The sequence below is a fragment of the Pristiophorus japonicus genome, chromosome 12, assembly GCF_044704955.1.
Source record: "Pristiophorus japonicus isolate sPriJap1 chromosome 12, sPriJap1.hap1, whole genome shotgun sequence".
NCBI classification, from domain to species: Eukaryota; Metazoa; Chordata; class Chondrichthyes; family Pristiophoridae; genus Pristiophorus; species Pristiophorus japonicus.
The window spans coordinates 133,961,362-133,976,587 of NC_091988.1; the positions used below are offsets into that span (position 1 = coordinate 133,961,362).

At 44.2% G+C, this 15,226-nt stretch overlaps 1 protein-coding gene across 9 annotated transcripts in view; it reads right to left on the minus strand.

Annotated features, from left to right (window-relative positions):
- Positions 1-15,226, minus strand: part of LOC139277473 (AP-1 complex subunit gamma-1-like) — a 159,576-nt gene that overhangs the window by 124,936 nt on the left and 19,414 nt on the right. For 3 of the 9 annotated variants that reach the window (XM_070895972.1, XM_070895962.1, XM_070895964.1), the window contains 2 exons: positions 12,124-12,233; positions 1,524-1,665 (listed from right to left, as the gene is read on the minus strand). The exons of 1 other annotated variant lie outside the window; for it this stretch is intronic. The gene's annotated coding sequence lies outside the window, so the exon portion shown is untranslated. 5 more of the 9 variants (XM_070895968.1, XM_070895963.1, XM_070895966.1 and 2 more) reach the window with 4 other exon arrangements.

Below are 15,226 nucleotides of genomic sequence, written 5' to 3' on the forward strand. Positions count from 1 at the left end.
GGCGCGAAAAACAGGCGTCCAGGTTGGGGCTGCGCCGTTCTTGGCGCGGCCCGAAACTTGGGCCCATAGATTGTAAATAGCGGAGGCCCCAGCGCTGATCCTTGCGGCACCCTACTAGTTACAGCCTGCCAACCCGAAAATGACCCATTTATCCCTACTCAGTTTTCTGTCCGTTAACCAATCCATCATGGTCAAGTAGCCTGCCAATATAGTCTAGGTATGGCACAAAGCGGCTGCTAGTACCCATGGGTATACACCCAAGCAAGACTCAGCTTCTTTGGGAGGGGAGAGGAGGGCACGGAGAAAAGGCTCCACAGGAACAACCTAAAAAGGTGCTTATGAAACTGCTATATCCATTGCTCAACTATCCTAGCTTTTTGCACAGATAAAGAAAGACTCACTATCAGGACCACTTTTAAAAACACTGTGGCAGCACCAAATGCTCATTTTCTTTTTTGTTTTAAATGTTGATATTGGAGAACTGTCTTTTATGATGCCCCATCATCGAGCCAGCTCGCAGCAGAGAACTGAATATCAGCAGAGATATAATCTTGCCCTTTCCACTGTACTAACACGGCCCTTTCCCTTTTAGGCTCAATAAATTTCCCCTACAGTACTCACCATGAAATTTTATTTTTAAAATTAAAGTAGAATTTGAAATAACAAAAAAAATGTTAAATCACGCTTTATTCCTCAAGTAAAATTGCATGCAATACTGTGGTCTAATGAAGTACATTTGATTAGCAAAAATACATAATAAAAAGGTTTAAAAAATACTCACCGTCTGAAATATTATGGATGACTAGGTTAATTTTAAGAATCTTGCCAGATCTGCAATTTTTGATTTTCAGGTTTACTAGGCATGCCCAATGAAGACGTCTTCACTGAGTCATACTAATTTGCTAACAGCCCCAGCCAGTCGTATTTATTTCAAGGAACATACCTCAGAGAAGGCTCACAGAAATCCTGTCTGTCAGCATTCTTTTCTGTGCAAACAGCTGGTGAGAAACAAAAATCAAATTCCCATTTAATTTTCCCACTCTATTCTTTCCCGCTGTCATTTCTCTCTCCCTTTCATGACTGCTGCCAGATCCAAGAGCTCCGAGTGCCCTCTGGTAACTCACTCATATGATCGTTCAGACACTAAAATATCAGCGTGATGCCGGTGATATCACCGCCTTGCACAATCACGTCTTTACCAGACAGACATTCACACGCACAGTTTCCAGTGTTTGGATAGAAATCAGGAGAAAGAACCCTGGCTGGTTTTTTCACATAACCTAGTCCAGGGATGATGAAGCCAGGCATAAAGCCTGGGTCCTTCCTAGTCTGTACAGTTCAGTACTACACCAGTGGGGCAGTTATTCCCTGAGCTATCAGGGAGCGCAGGAGCAGTTTTAAAGCCCAAGCCTCAGGTTGAAGGGGCCACAGCCATTATCTGCTTAGATCATTGATTTATATCTTATCAGGCACATCCAGACTAACTTTTCTCCCACTTTACTACAAATTAACAGGAATCTCACCACTGCAGTCAGAGAGCCCTGGAGCTGGTGCCTCTCACCAAGACATCATTGATGCCATTCTGGAGTGCTGTATCAGCACAGAAACGGTGTATCCGGTGTAGGAATCCGGACACGTGGAACCGCCTTTGGGATAGTTAAACAACTGGAACACAATAAGGAAAGTATGTTGAAGTTAAATTTTACATATTAGTATGCCGGGAAAGGTTCACAAACAATGGCAAAATTGCATCAATGAGCTTGTACTGCAGAATTTGCTTAAAGGTTGTTTCGAATACCCAGCCAAAGGATAGTCAAGTAATGGTTTTCAGGCACACACGAGATAGAAATACTTTACATAATACTTAAAAAAAAAAAATCCTAACTTGCATTGAACAGCAGTGTTCTGAGAGAACACTCAAAATTCATTTCCCATTGTGCCCGCACAAGAGAGAGCAGTTTTCATGCCATTATTTTGGGCTGGATTCAAATCCACATCAAGGGTGAAAGGACATCATTCAAATGCATTGTGCCACCCATGCTCCACGAACAATTGACAGAATTCCTGTTGATGCCTTAGAGGGGATGGTGTTGGTTTGCAAGCTGCACCCAATTTAGTATTTCACAAGTCAAGATAAAAATGTGATGAATCTTTGTCTGGAGGGTCACCGTGGCTTTCGTAATTACTCAGGGATATATAAAAAGTGATGTAGAGAGCCCAAAAATATGAAAATCAATGCAGAGATATTTTAAATTCGCAGTACTACAAAATAAAATCAAGACCCTGTTCATGATTTCAGCTGGTCCTTACACTCCCTGAATGCCTCAGGGAATCAGCACATGCCTAGTATGCTCCGAGTCATATAGACAACAAGATTGCAGGTTCAACCCGGTTAGTTCATTGTCAGGGTGGTGGTAGAGCATTCTACGGTTGGTTGGCCTTAGTGCCCATGGGCTAGAGAACAAAGAAAATCACACTCAATTCTGCTCCCAATAGCTATCCAGTAAACTCTGTTGGAAGTTCCATTTATGTGGGCATCGGTTGAGGCCAGATTGAACACGATTTGAGATATGCGCCATGCTTGAATAGCTCGCCAACAATCACCATCTTGGCTCATACCCGTTAGCTTGCTGACACCGACTGTCTTGATTCACGCCTGTATAGCTTGCTGACACTCACTGCCTTGCCTCTTAGCTGAATAGCCTGCTAATCCTCCCTCATCTCAGTGACATTCACTATATAGGCTCACACGTGAACGGATTCTGGAGGGGTTCTAGTACTGCTAGAAGTATTCCTATTTGACCCCGAGTTGAGCTTCTGACCCAATATCCCCTCCTTCATGAAGACCACCGACTTTCACCTCCGTAGCAACGCTCATCACCACCCCCGCCTCAGCTCATCTTCTACAGAGACTCTCATCCATGCATTTGTTACCTTTAAACTCGCATATTCCAATGCTATATTAACAGAAAATGCTGCAATTTCTCAGCAGGCCAGGCAGCATCAGTGGAGAGAGAAATAGAGTTAACGTTTCAGGTCTCAACAGGAAAGTTTTACAGATTTCCAGCAGCTGCAGTATTTTGCTCTGTTGACCAGCCTACCATCTTGCACCCTCCTTAAATGTGAGCTTATCCAAAACTCTGCTGCCTATATCGCAATTCTCAAAATCCCGTTCACCCATTACTCTTGTGCTCGCTGACCTACATTGGCTCCCGGTCCGGCAACGCCTCCATTTTAAAATTCTCATCCTCATCCTCATTTTCCAATCCCTTCCAAGGCCTCGCCCCCTCCCCATCTCTGAACTCCTCCAGCCCTACAACCCTTTCTTTCAATTTAGCATATGGATTTGCTTCACACGATGCGGTCTCCTCTACTTTGGGGAGATCACCCACAGATTGGGTGACCATTTTGTGAAATACCTCTGTTCAGTCCGCAAGCATGACCCTGGGCTTCCGGTCACCGGTCATTTTAATTCTCCGCTTCACTCCCACTGACCTCGGCCCCCTACATTGTTACACTGAAGCTCAACGCAAGTTCGAGGAACAGCACCTCATCTTTCTATTAGGCACTTTACAGCCTTCCGGACTCAGCATCGAGTGCAACAATTTCAGAACATAACCTCTGCCCCTATTTTTTCGGACGGCGGCGACTGGTGATAATTCTGATATTTCCATTTGCACCTCCTCAGCATTTTTTTTTTTACTTGTCACATTACCATCTCCTTTTGCCTTGCACCATCATCCCTTTTGTCATTAATCTCTCCTGCCTTCCGACTGATCACAGACCTTCCCTTTCATTTCCCCCCCCCCACCTTCGCTGTATCTGTACTTGCTTAAAACCTGTTACATTGTAACTTTTCCAGTTCTGATGAAAAGTCATCGACCTGAAACGTTTACTCAGTTTCTCTCTCCACAGATGCTGCCTGACCCGCTGAGTATTTCCAGCATCCACAATAATTTGCTGCTCTGTACTCAATTTCTTCAGTCACTCGATTTGAAGGGCTTTTTGCATGATTTGTCCATCACTTTTCCTTTGTATTTCTTTTGTTTGGTCTAAAATTCTCATGTTTCTTAGAATTATTACAGCTTCTTTTCTAATATATCCTTTTCTGTCTCTGACTTCCTCTTTCAACAGTGAATTCATTCTATTATATAAAAATCCCTCTTTCAGCCTATTGCTTTCACTTCCCTTCCCACCCATGCTTTCCACTGAACTCATAAATCAGATTTGGCCCTGCGTGACCACAGAAACACTGGTCATAACGACCATGAAAACTGGCTCCAGGGAGAAAATCAAAAGCAAAGTGAAATTAATAGGTTTCTGCAGTTTTCAAGGCAGCAAATTTTAACGAGAATCAGATTGCCATTCCTTAGCCACTGCCAGTGACTGGTTGGCACGTCAACACTCACAACATAATTCATACACCAAGCATAGGAGCAAATTAACATTCAGAGCAGGAGTAAGCCACACAGCCCCCTGAACTTGCTCCATTTTTCTATTAGGTCATTGCTGACACGCCTGTATAGCTTGCTGACACTAACTGCCTTGCCTCTTAGCTGACTAGCCTGCTAATCCTCTCTCATCTCACAGTGACATTCACTATATCGGCTCACACCTGAACGGATTCTGGAGGGGTTCGAGTACTGCTGGAAGTATTCCTATTTGACCCCGGGTTGAGCTTCTGACCCAATATCCCCTCCTTCATGACTTTCACCTCCGTACCAATGCTCATCACCACCCCCGCCTCAGCTCATCTTCTACAAAGACTCTCATCCATGCATTTGTTACCTTTAAATTCGAATATTCCAATGCTATATTAACAGAAAAGCTGCAATTTCTCAGCAGGCCAGGCAGCATCAGTGGAGAGAGACACAGAGTTAATGTTCCAGGTCTCAACGGGAAGGTTTTACAGATTTCCAGCAGCTGCAGTATTTTGCTCTGTTGACCGGCCTACCATCTTGCACCCTCCTTAAATGTGAGCTTATCCAAAACTCTGCTGCCTATATCCCAATTCTCAAAATCCCTTTCACCCATTACTCTTGTGCTCGCTGACCTACATTGGCTCCCGGTCCGGCAACGCCTCCATTTTAAAATTCTCATCCTCGTTTTCAAATCCCTTCCAAGGCCTCGCCCCCTCTCCATCTCTAAACTCCTCCAGCCCTACAACCCTTCGAAATCGCCGCACTCCTCCAATTCTGGCCTCTTGTGCATCTCTGATTTTTATCAGTCCACCTTTGGCAGTCGTGCCTTCAGCTGCTGAGGCCCGAAGCTCTGCAATTCCCTCCCTAAACCGCTCTGTCTCTCTACTTCCCCCATCTCCTTTAAAATGCTCCAGAAAAACCTACCTCTTTGACCAAGATTTTGATCACCTATATGTTTTACTACATTAAAGGCGCTAAGTAAAATACAAGTTGTTGCTGTTGTAGAAATATATCCCAGTGCTTTCAGGAGAGGGAAGAAAACTGAATACAAATCAGCACACGTAGTACATAAGCTCTGTCTATAAACGGCAAAAACTTGCAGAGCTGAACATAAGAGGAAAAACAGCTCAATTCCTCTTTCAGTTAGATAGCTTATCACTAAAAAAATTACTAAGTTTTACCTTATTGAGATCAGCTCTGGCTGTCTGCCATTCTGCTTAAAATCCCCTCCGAGTTAATAAAAATGCAGATAAATGCAAAGTGACTGCAAACTTTACTGTAGTTATCTCTTCCTTTCCTCCTTTAACACACTCCTTAAAACCTACCTCTTTGACCAAGCTTTTGGTTACTTGTTGTAATATCTTGTGGCTTGGTGTCAAATTTTGTCTAATTACGGTCCTGTGAAATGCTTTGGCACGTTTGAATGCTATATAAATGCAAGCAGTTGTTTTTGATAAAGTAAATTGACTTACATCACCTTTAGCTGATGCGGCACCCAATCATGGCAATGCCAACATGACAAGTATTGTGTCACACGACTTGTAATATACTTTCCTTTCCCAATTATTCTTAAACAAATCAACACATAGCACACAGGAAAACAACTGGAACATACCTTGGGAATACTTGCCAATGGTAAGCCGTTGACAGTAATCCAATGGCAGTGGCTTCACCATGTGTTAAGACTGCTCGCGCTCTGAAGTCATTCTGTTTACATTGTGGGGTGGAATTCAGAGCTCTGACAGCCAACCTAAAACCACACACTTACCAGTTTGCAAATTCACAGTTATGACCACAATTGTAAAGCACCTGTGCCTGCTGAATTTGGCACTTGCTTTCAAGTCACATCCAACACAACATTTGTGGCTGCTGTACACTCCTAAAATTGTATAGGCCAAGCGTGCAAAAACCACAAGGCTGGCCTGAATATGCTCAGAGTGTTCTGTCAATCCCCAATAAAAACAACTGTGGTTCGCAGCACCCAGTATCCCGAAACGGGAGGGAGGTGGAAACAAGATGATTGCAGACGAGCACAATTCTGTCCTCACCCACATCCACTTTCCTCTGAGGGAGCGGAAACCCTGTTCTAGATCACATATCTGTGCCTTCACAAGACCACCTATTTTCACTTCCGTAACATCGTACGACTTCACCCTTGTCTCAGCTTATCTGCTGCTGAAACCATCCATGTCTTTTGTTACCACTAAACTTGACTATTCCAATGCACTCCTGGCCAGTCTACCACATTCTGCCCTTCAAAAATTTGAACTCATCCAAAAAAAGCTCTGCTGCCCATGCTCAAACATGCACCAAGTCCCGCTCACCCATCGCCCCAGTGCTCGCTGAGCTACATTGGCTCCCAAGGTGAGCAACACCTCGATTTAAAAATTCTCATCCTGGTTTTCAAATTCCTCCATGCACTCTTGCCTCCTGGCTAGCTCCTTGCATGGCTCGGTGTCAAACTAACGCTCACGTGACGCACCGTGAGATGTTTTATTATGTTAAAGGCACTGTTGTTGTTATGCTTTGCCCCCCCGCCACACCCAATCACCCAAACTCAGGAGCATGAGGCCGACAGTATTGCCTTTATCATTGCCCCGGTTGGGATCAACTAATTTAACATAGACCATGGGAATCAAAACCTGTAACCTTCCTGATCTGTACAGCTCCTTAGAAACATTCAGCCAAAGCACGGGCCAGAAACAAAACATGTTAAAAAAAAAAGATACGAAATTGAAAGCTGTAATGATCTCAGGATTGAGGAGGTGTTTGAACTGACATCACCATTTTGGACAGAATAGTGGAATTTGTTTTGTCCTTCCAAATGACACTGGTTTTATCAGATTTTCTGTGATCCTGCTCCACATTTTTCTTTATTTCGCATCTCAAACATACAGTATTACACGTCTTTTCTTCCTAACCTTTCAATCATTCTATACATTCTTGTTTTTAGTCCCCCTTTCGTGCTTTCCATGCATTAAGCATTTATCTGTAGGCTGTTTCTGGATCATATTCTGTCTCCCACACAATGGGCCCAAGTTTCGGGCCGTGCCTAGAACGGCGCAGACCCGACCTGGACGCCCGTTTTTCGCGCCACAAAGTGCGCCTAAAAAAAACTTACCTATTCTCCGGCTCCCTGCAGGTGCTCTGGAGCTGGGCGCGACGCAGCACGAGCTGTGGGGGGCGGAGCTAGGTCCCTGCGCTGAAAACAGTGCCGGGACCTCTGCACATGTGCAGTAGCTCCAGGCGCCCAAAACTGTGTGGGTAGGCCCGAAGCATGCAGCCCCTAGCCCTGGCCGAATGGCCTCACTGGGGCTGTGTGGATAAGGCTGCCTCCCACGCCCAGCTCCTGCTTCCTCCCGACCCGAATCCCGCTCCCCCCCCCCCCGGACTGGACCCGACTCCCGCTCCCCACCCACACCTGACCTCCCTCCCCCCACCCCCCCTAACCGAACCGACCCTCCCTCCCCGAACCAACCCATTATCCCGACCGCCGCCTCCCCCCCCCCCCCCACCAGACCGGACCCGACCTCCCTCCGCCCCAACACCACCTACCTGTAAATCTGGTGTTGGGGACGGGCCCTGCCCGAAGTCTTGGCCGGGCCCGGCCCGTTCAGCCTCCCTCTCCCTTCCCCTCCTCCCTTCCCCTCCCTCCCCCCACTCCCTTCCCCTCCCCCCCCTCCCCCCACTCCCTTCCCCCTCCTCCTCCTCTCTCCCTCCTCCTCCTCCTCCTCTCTCCCTCTCTCCCTCTCTCCCTCTACCCCCCTCCTCCCCCTCCCCTCGCTGTCAGAAACACAGACAATGACAGACAGAGAGATAGAGACACTGACAGAGACATACTGGGGGGCATCCCAGCATGCTGTTGGAAGGCTCCCGGTGCTGCAGTCGGTAAGTAGAAAATGTTTTATTTATTGATTTTTTAAAAAATTATTTCTTATTAATTGTTTTTGAGTGATTTATTGGTTGAATTATTGATGTTTTTATCATTTATTATTGATGATGGCTCTTTATTTGTAAAACTGAAGTGTTTAATGTTTGTAAACTTCCCTTTAAACCCCCGCCCCCACCCCCTACTCCTGAATTTTTAAGTGTAGACAAGATTTTTCTGAGCGTACAAAAATCTACACTTACTCCATTCTAAGTTAGTTTGGATTAAGTTTTCACTGCCTAAACTTTCAAAACGGGCGTAAGTGGCCAGACACGCCCCCTTTTGAAAAAAAAATCTGTTCCAACTGAAACTGTTCTAACTGACTGGAACTGGAGCAAACTAAATGCCGAGAATTGCAATTTCTAAGATACTCCATTCTAAACCAGTTGCTGAAAAAAAACAGGAGCAACTCAGGCCAAAACTTGGCCCCATAGTCACATGATTGGACAGAACCTTTGGCCTCAGTATGTCGTCTTGGGTTTATGCTGGGCCGCAATCATCAGATTACTTTATTCAGAAAGACTTCATATGACAACCTGAATTACATCAGTCACAATGACTCAGACTTCTACACTAATGCACGTTATTCCCAGGTGGGATACTGCCTGCATATTTGCTCCCCAAGTAAATTTGTTTGTGTAGAGGACATATTTTTCCAATGACCTTTCCTGAGCTGGGGAAGACATGCCGAGTGCGACATTTTTCCATTTGGATGGCATCTTCCCCCCCACCAGCCTCCACATTCAACAGATCATTCTCCGCCAGTTCCGACATCTCCAGTGTGATCTCATTACCAAACACATCTTCCCCTCTCCTCGTAGCATTCCGAAGGGACCGGTCCACTCGGTCACCCTCCAATACCCACTGCACTTCCCGTGCAAATGCAGCAGATGCATTTTTTACCTCCTCCCTTCCTACCATCCAGGGCCCCAAACACTCCCTCCAGGCGATTTACTTGTATTTCTTTCAATTTAGCATATGAATTTGCTGCACACGATGCGGTCTCCTCTACTTTGGGGCGATCAACTACAGATTGGGTGACCATTTTGTGAAATACCTCTGTTCAGTCCGCAAGCATCATCCTGGGCTTCCGGTCATTTTAATTCTCCGCTTCGCTCCCACTGACCTCGGCCTCCTACATTGTTACACTGAAGCTCAACGCAAGTTCGAGGAACAGCACCTCATCTTTCTATTAGGCACTTTACAGCCTTCCGGACTCAGCATCGAGTTCAACAATTTCAGAGCATAACCTCTGCCCCTATTTTTTCGGACGGCGGCGACTGGTGATAATTCTGATATTTCCATTTGCACCTCCTCTCAACATTTTTTTTTACTTGTCACATTACCATCTCCTTTTGCCTTGCACCATCATCCCTTTTGTCATTAATCTCTCCTGCCTTCCGACTGATCACAGACCTTCCCTTTCATTTCCACACCCCCCACCTTCGCTGTATCTATATTTGCTTAAAACCTGTTACATCTGTAACTTTTCCAGTTCTGATGAAAGGTCATTGACCTGAAATGTTTACTCAGTTTCTCTCTCCACAGATGCTGCCTGACCTGCTGAGTATTTCCAGCATCCACAGTAATTTGCGCGAATGGTTTTATAAATGGCTGCTCCGTACTCAATTTCTTCAGTCACTCGATTTGAAGGGGTTTTTTGCATGATTTGTCCATCACTTTTCCTTTGTATTTCTTTTGTTTGGTCTAAAATTCTCATGTTTCTTAGAATTATTACAGCTTCTTTTCTAATATATCCTTTTCTGTCTCTGACTTCCTCTTTCAACAGTGAATTCATTCTATTATATAAAAATCCCTCTTTCAGCCTATTGCTTTCACTTCCCTTCCCACCCATGCTTTTTACTGAACCCATAAATCAGATTTGGCCCTGCGTGACCACAGAAACACTGGTCATAACGATCATGAAAACTGGCTCCAGGGAGAAAATCAAAAGCAAAGTGAAATTAATAGGTTTCTGCAGTTTTCAAGGCAGCAAATTTTAACGAGAATCAGATTGCCATTCCTTAGCCACTGCCAGTGACTGGTTGGCACGTCAACACTCACCACATAATTCATACACCAAGCATAGGAGCAAATTAACATTCAGAGCAGGAGTAAGCCACACAGCTCCTCGAACTTGCTCCATTGTTCTATTAGATCATTGCTGATCTAATAAGAACATAAGAAATAGGAGCAGGAGTCAGCCATTTGGCCCCTCGAGCCTGCTCTGCCATTCAATAAGATCATGTCTGATCTGATCTTGGCCTCAACTCCACTTCCCTGCCTGCTCCCCATAACCCTTGACTCCCTTATCCTTCAAAAAGGTTCTCGCCACCTTACATATATTCAATAACCCAGCCTCCAAATTTACCTGCCTGTGCCCCACATCCCACTATACTCTTACTGAACAAAAATCTCTCTCAGGTCATGAAAGCTCCAAGCACCTGAAACTATCCCACTTTATACAAATCCTAAAGCTCATGTGGTGCATCCAAAACTCACCAATCACCTACAAGTGTAGCAGTACAAACTGACGGTACGACTACTAATCTCATCATCATAGGCAGTCCCTCAGAATCGAGGAAGACTTGCTTCCACTCTTAAAAGGAGTCCTTAGGTGGCTGAACAGTCCAATACGAGAACCACAGTCCCTGTCACAGGTGGGACAGACAGTCATTGAGGGAAAGGGAGGATGGGACAGGTTTGCCGCACGCTCTTTCCGCCGACTGCACTTCATTTCTGCATGCTCTCGGCGATGAGACTCGAGGTGCTCAGCGCCCTCCCAGATGCACTTCCTCCACTTAGGACGGTCTTTGGCCAGTGACTCCCAGGTGTTGGTGGGGATGTTGCATTTTATCAGTCTCCACATGGGCCATAACACGCTTCGTTTATACCAAGGACACTGTACACTACAAATGATATCAATGCGTTGTAAAGAACAATCCCTATGTACAGCGCATTCATCCTTTGATTGCTTTTGCACTGTAGAAAAGCAGAGAGCGAGAAGTAGGTTTTCTTTGGAGCTTACCAAACGGAGTTAATATGTTCAGTTACTGGATGAATCAAATCTGTAGAATATGTGGGTGTTGCTGACTTCAACAAACAAGGTCAAGTTTTAACAATTCCTCTCTCCCGGCTATGCCAGTCGTCCTCCCTAAAAGTTTTCCCAAGATGGGATAATATTTATCTTTGTTGCTCACTTTACAAGTTGGTATAGTAAAATTACGCTTGTGTTGACCATTAGCATAGCAAATATGCTGGTCAAATTCCGGCAAAAATAGGAGCCCGGATACTAGGAAAGGATGCAGGATCGTAAAATGAGCTGCGCTGGGCAAATGGGGCTTTGCCTTGCCCTTGTGTGCTCTAGTTGGCAGCCAAGGGAGCACTAGTGGAGGTCTCATAACAGCCCACCAGTTCCTGTCAAGGGTAGCGAGTTCAGAATGAGCCAATGTTGGGATAAATTAAGGTTCTGAAAACAAGTTGCGTGTTTTGGAGTTAAGGAGTACGTAAACAATTTTGCTTCCTTTATCCTCCTGTCCAGTTACAAAGGAACAATACAGGGCTGGAAAAAACAGGCTAGCACAAATGATACAGCCAAAAAGCAAAAATTAGAATCAAACCTCATCAATTAAATTCACTTGAAAAGGTTTCTAAATTAATTACTCCCGCCCCCTTAAGATCTAGCTTTACTGTCCAACATTACTTCCAACCAGCAAGCTAATAACCACTGAACTACTCCAACATCATTCACATACCACTAAAGCAAACACTTACATGGAACACTGGTTTCAAACTCTGTTTCAGATCGTCAGTCTCACTTGCAGTTTGTGGTTAAAGATTTTCAGTGCATTCCTTAATTCCTTAAATGGGTATATGCTCTGTACCTGGGAGGGAGGAGGGAAAAGAAAATCAACTCGAGTTCCCATTCCCGACTGTTACCAATTGACTCCTGCTAGAAAGCAAGAATCTGCACGTGCATAGAATTAGGCTTGGCTGTAATGCACTCCATGGCTGAACAGTCAGTCACACATACCATATGTGCTTACAAATAAAGAATGGCCCTTGGGCAAGGTATTGAAGGGCTGCTTGCGCTGGTGGAACTATAAACCAGGGGAGAGTCTTTGCCTTCAGGAAGAGGGAAAACATGGGGCAGTGAATCGGATGAAAAATTACTTGGGACTAAATTTTAGGTTTTCAAAATTCGGATCTTATACAGGGTTGAATTTCACAGGGAAAATTGATGTCCCTTTTAATCTAAAATGAATCTCAACTACGATATTTTACATTGTAATAAATTGGACACAACTTGCACAGAATCTAATCTGATCTTGCTCCCAGTACACAGTATCTTAAACGTGCACTGAAACAACAGATTAATGCCATTCCAGCAATTCTCAACAAAGCATAATTTCCCAGCCTCTTGTCGACAGCAATTTACAGTAATGTGTACCTAGTCTGTACACTGCCGCTCCACAGAACAAGAAATGGGTTTGGGATAGATCACCAAGATAAAGAACAAGGCCACAATCTTACCAAAAATGGAATGGCCACTGAAACTAAATATAAACCCTTTACTATTACTGTAAGTGTTTAAAAATTCCCATTAAAATCCCGTGACCATTTCTCGTCCAATTCTGCACTGGTTACCGTACTCAGCATACAAGTTGCAAGACAAAAACTAAATTCCACAAAACTTCCTGAATTGTAAAAAAAAATTGCTTTCGAGAACTTTCTTGTGGAACTGAAGACAGCAAAATCTCAGCAATAAAACAGTTAGAGTATGTGAAGCAGTGCCTTTTTTGGTAGGAGGCCATGCAGAGATGCAAGTTGGTAGGCAGCTAGCGGTAAAGAGAAGAAAACCATTGCTGCCTTTGACAGTTGGGCAGGTTTCCCCACCACCCCCAGTTTTTTCCCCTTCTCATTTGAACAAACTGACTCTTGCTGAGGTGGGGTGCTGTCAGATATGAATACCTCATCCAAGTAACCATTCTAGATGTAATGCAGGACATTGGGAAAAGAGCCCGATCCTGTCTTCATGCCATGCCCATGCACTGACTTTCCAGCAGGGATCCCTGTAAATAAGAACTTGTTTTCCTATCCAAGGGCTGTGGGAGGGGCAAAACTGACACCAACTGTATCACCCCAACTGAGACCAGTTGATTCAGCAGGTGCCGTGAGCCAGTCCAAGATCACCTGATCTGTGTGCCGCAGTGTACACACGCAGGGCAGTGTCCTTACCCAACATGATACTGGGGGAGTTTCAGCTTCCCAGGTTTCAAATGCAAAAAAAGCCCAAATAAGAATGGTTGGGGGATTTAATACAAAATGCTAAAACAGTTGAGAGTAAAAACATTTGGGAGACAAAACTGAAAATGCAAATGTATTTCAGAAATCCCTCAACATATAATTGGAAATTCTGGAAATGTTGTTAACAGTGCATTCCTGCAAGCAAAATAACTACAATAAAATAACAGGTCACACGTACCAAAAAATGCTCAGAACGACTTGGAAATGCTGATAAGTTTGGGAGAAAAATAAATTCTGGGCAACTTGTTATTTTGGGATAGCTCTTTTACATTTCACCATGTCTGTTTTACTTACCCCCATGCAATTTCTCACTGTCCTATCACATTAAGTTATCTGCCAATTCTGTGAAATCTTTCAGTTTAACATTTGATCAGTTTTGCATGAGTTCAGACAGTGTTGTCATTTAAAATCTAAATATATCGGTGTTGGGTTAAACCCAGTCAATGAGGGGATGCTACAGGATTCAGATTCTGTCAATTCTACTGGCAGTTACTCTGGAAAAATTTGGATTTCTACAGCGCCTGTCACAATCACAAGACCTTCCGAAGCACTTCACAGCCAATGAAGCACCTTGAAGTGTAGTCACTGTTGTAATGTAGGTAATGTAGGGAAAGATGGCAACTAATTTGCACAGCAAAGTCGCACAAACAGCAATGAGATAAATGATCTGATGATCTGTTCTTTTAGCAGTGTTGGTTGAGGGATAAATATTGGACAGGACACTAGGAGAACGCTCTTGCTCTTCTTCGAATAGTAACAGGATGCTTTACGTCCACCTGAGGGGGCAGCTGGGATCTGGTTTAACATCTCACGTGAAAGACGGTTCCCTCTGACAGTGCAACACTCCCAGAGTACCGCACTGAAGTATTAGCTCAGATTTTGTGCTCAAGTGTCTGGAGTGGGACTTGAACTCATAACCATCTGTCACAGAGCTGAGAGTGTTAGCGCTGAGCAGAGGCCAATACATTTTTCCGCAAGAAATATGGAGTTTACACCTCAGTTTACAATTCTTCCTCTCCTCGCCCACATTCATATTGCACCAAGTTGAAAAATATTTTAATGAGAAGGCTCAGCTTTGTTGCCATCAAGATAAGGAAGTAGTTTTGCATTAACCAAAGTCGCAGTTTGAATTCTGAACTAAAAACATCTTTTTTTGTTTATTGGAATGATTTGGTTATAAATATGCTGCAGTGCAGTATAGTATAGTTGTCCAACTCTACTTCCAATACTCAGCTGATTTACACAGAATTATTTTGAAACTGTCCCATTAATGGTTAAGAAAGGTATATCCAGTATACAGTTAAACTACCTTCACACTGATGCTTACAACCTCTTAAGACATCTGTACACTTGGATAACACATTAGAAAAGGATTTGAATACCCAAATTGGCCTCTGATTTGTTAGATCACCTGAAGCAGGATTCTCTTTAGGGCAGTTATGGTACACAAGGTCAGACTCCATTCACCGAATGGGAAAAGGTTTCTGGGAGTTAGTGGAAAATCTGGAAACGGTTAAATGAAGATTCACAAAATCTTTCACGATGAAGATTCTGGACGTTTTAGATGGTC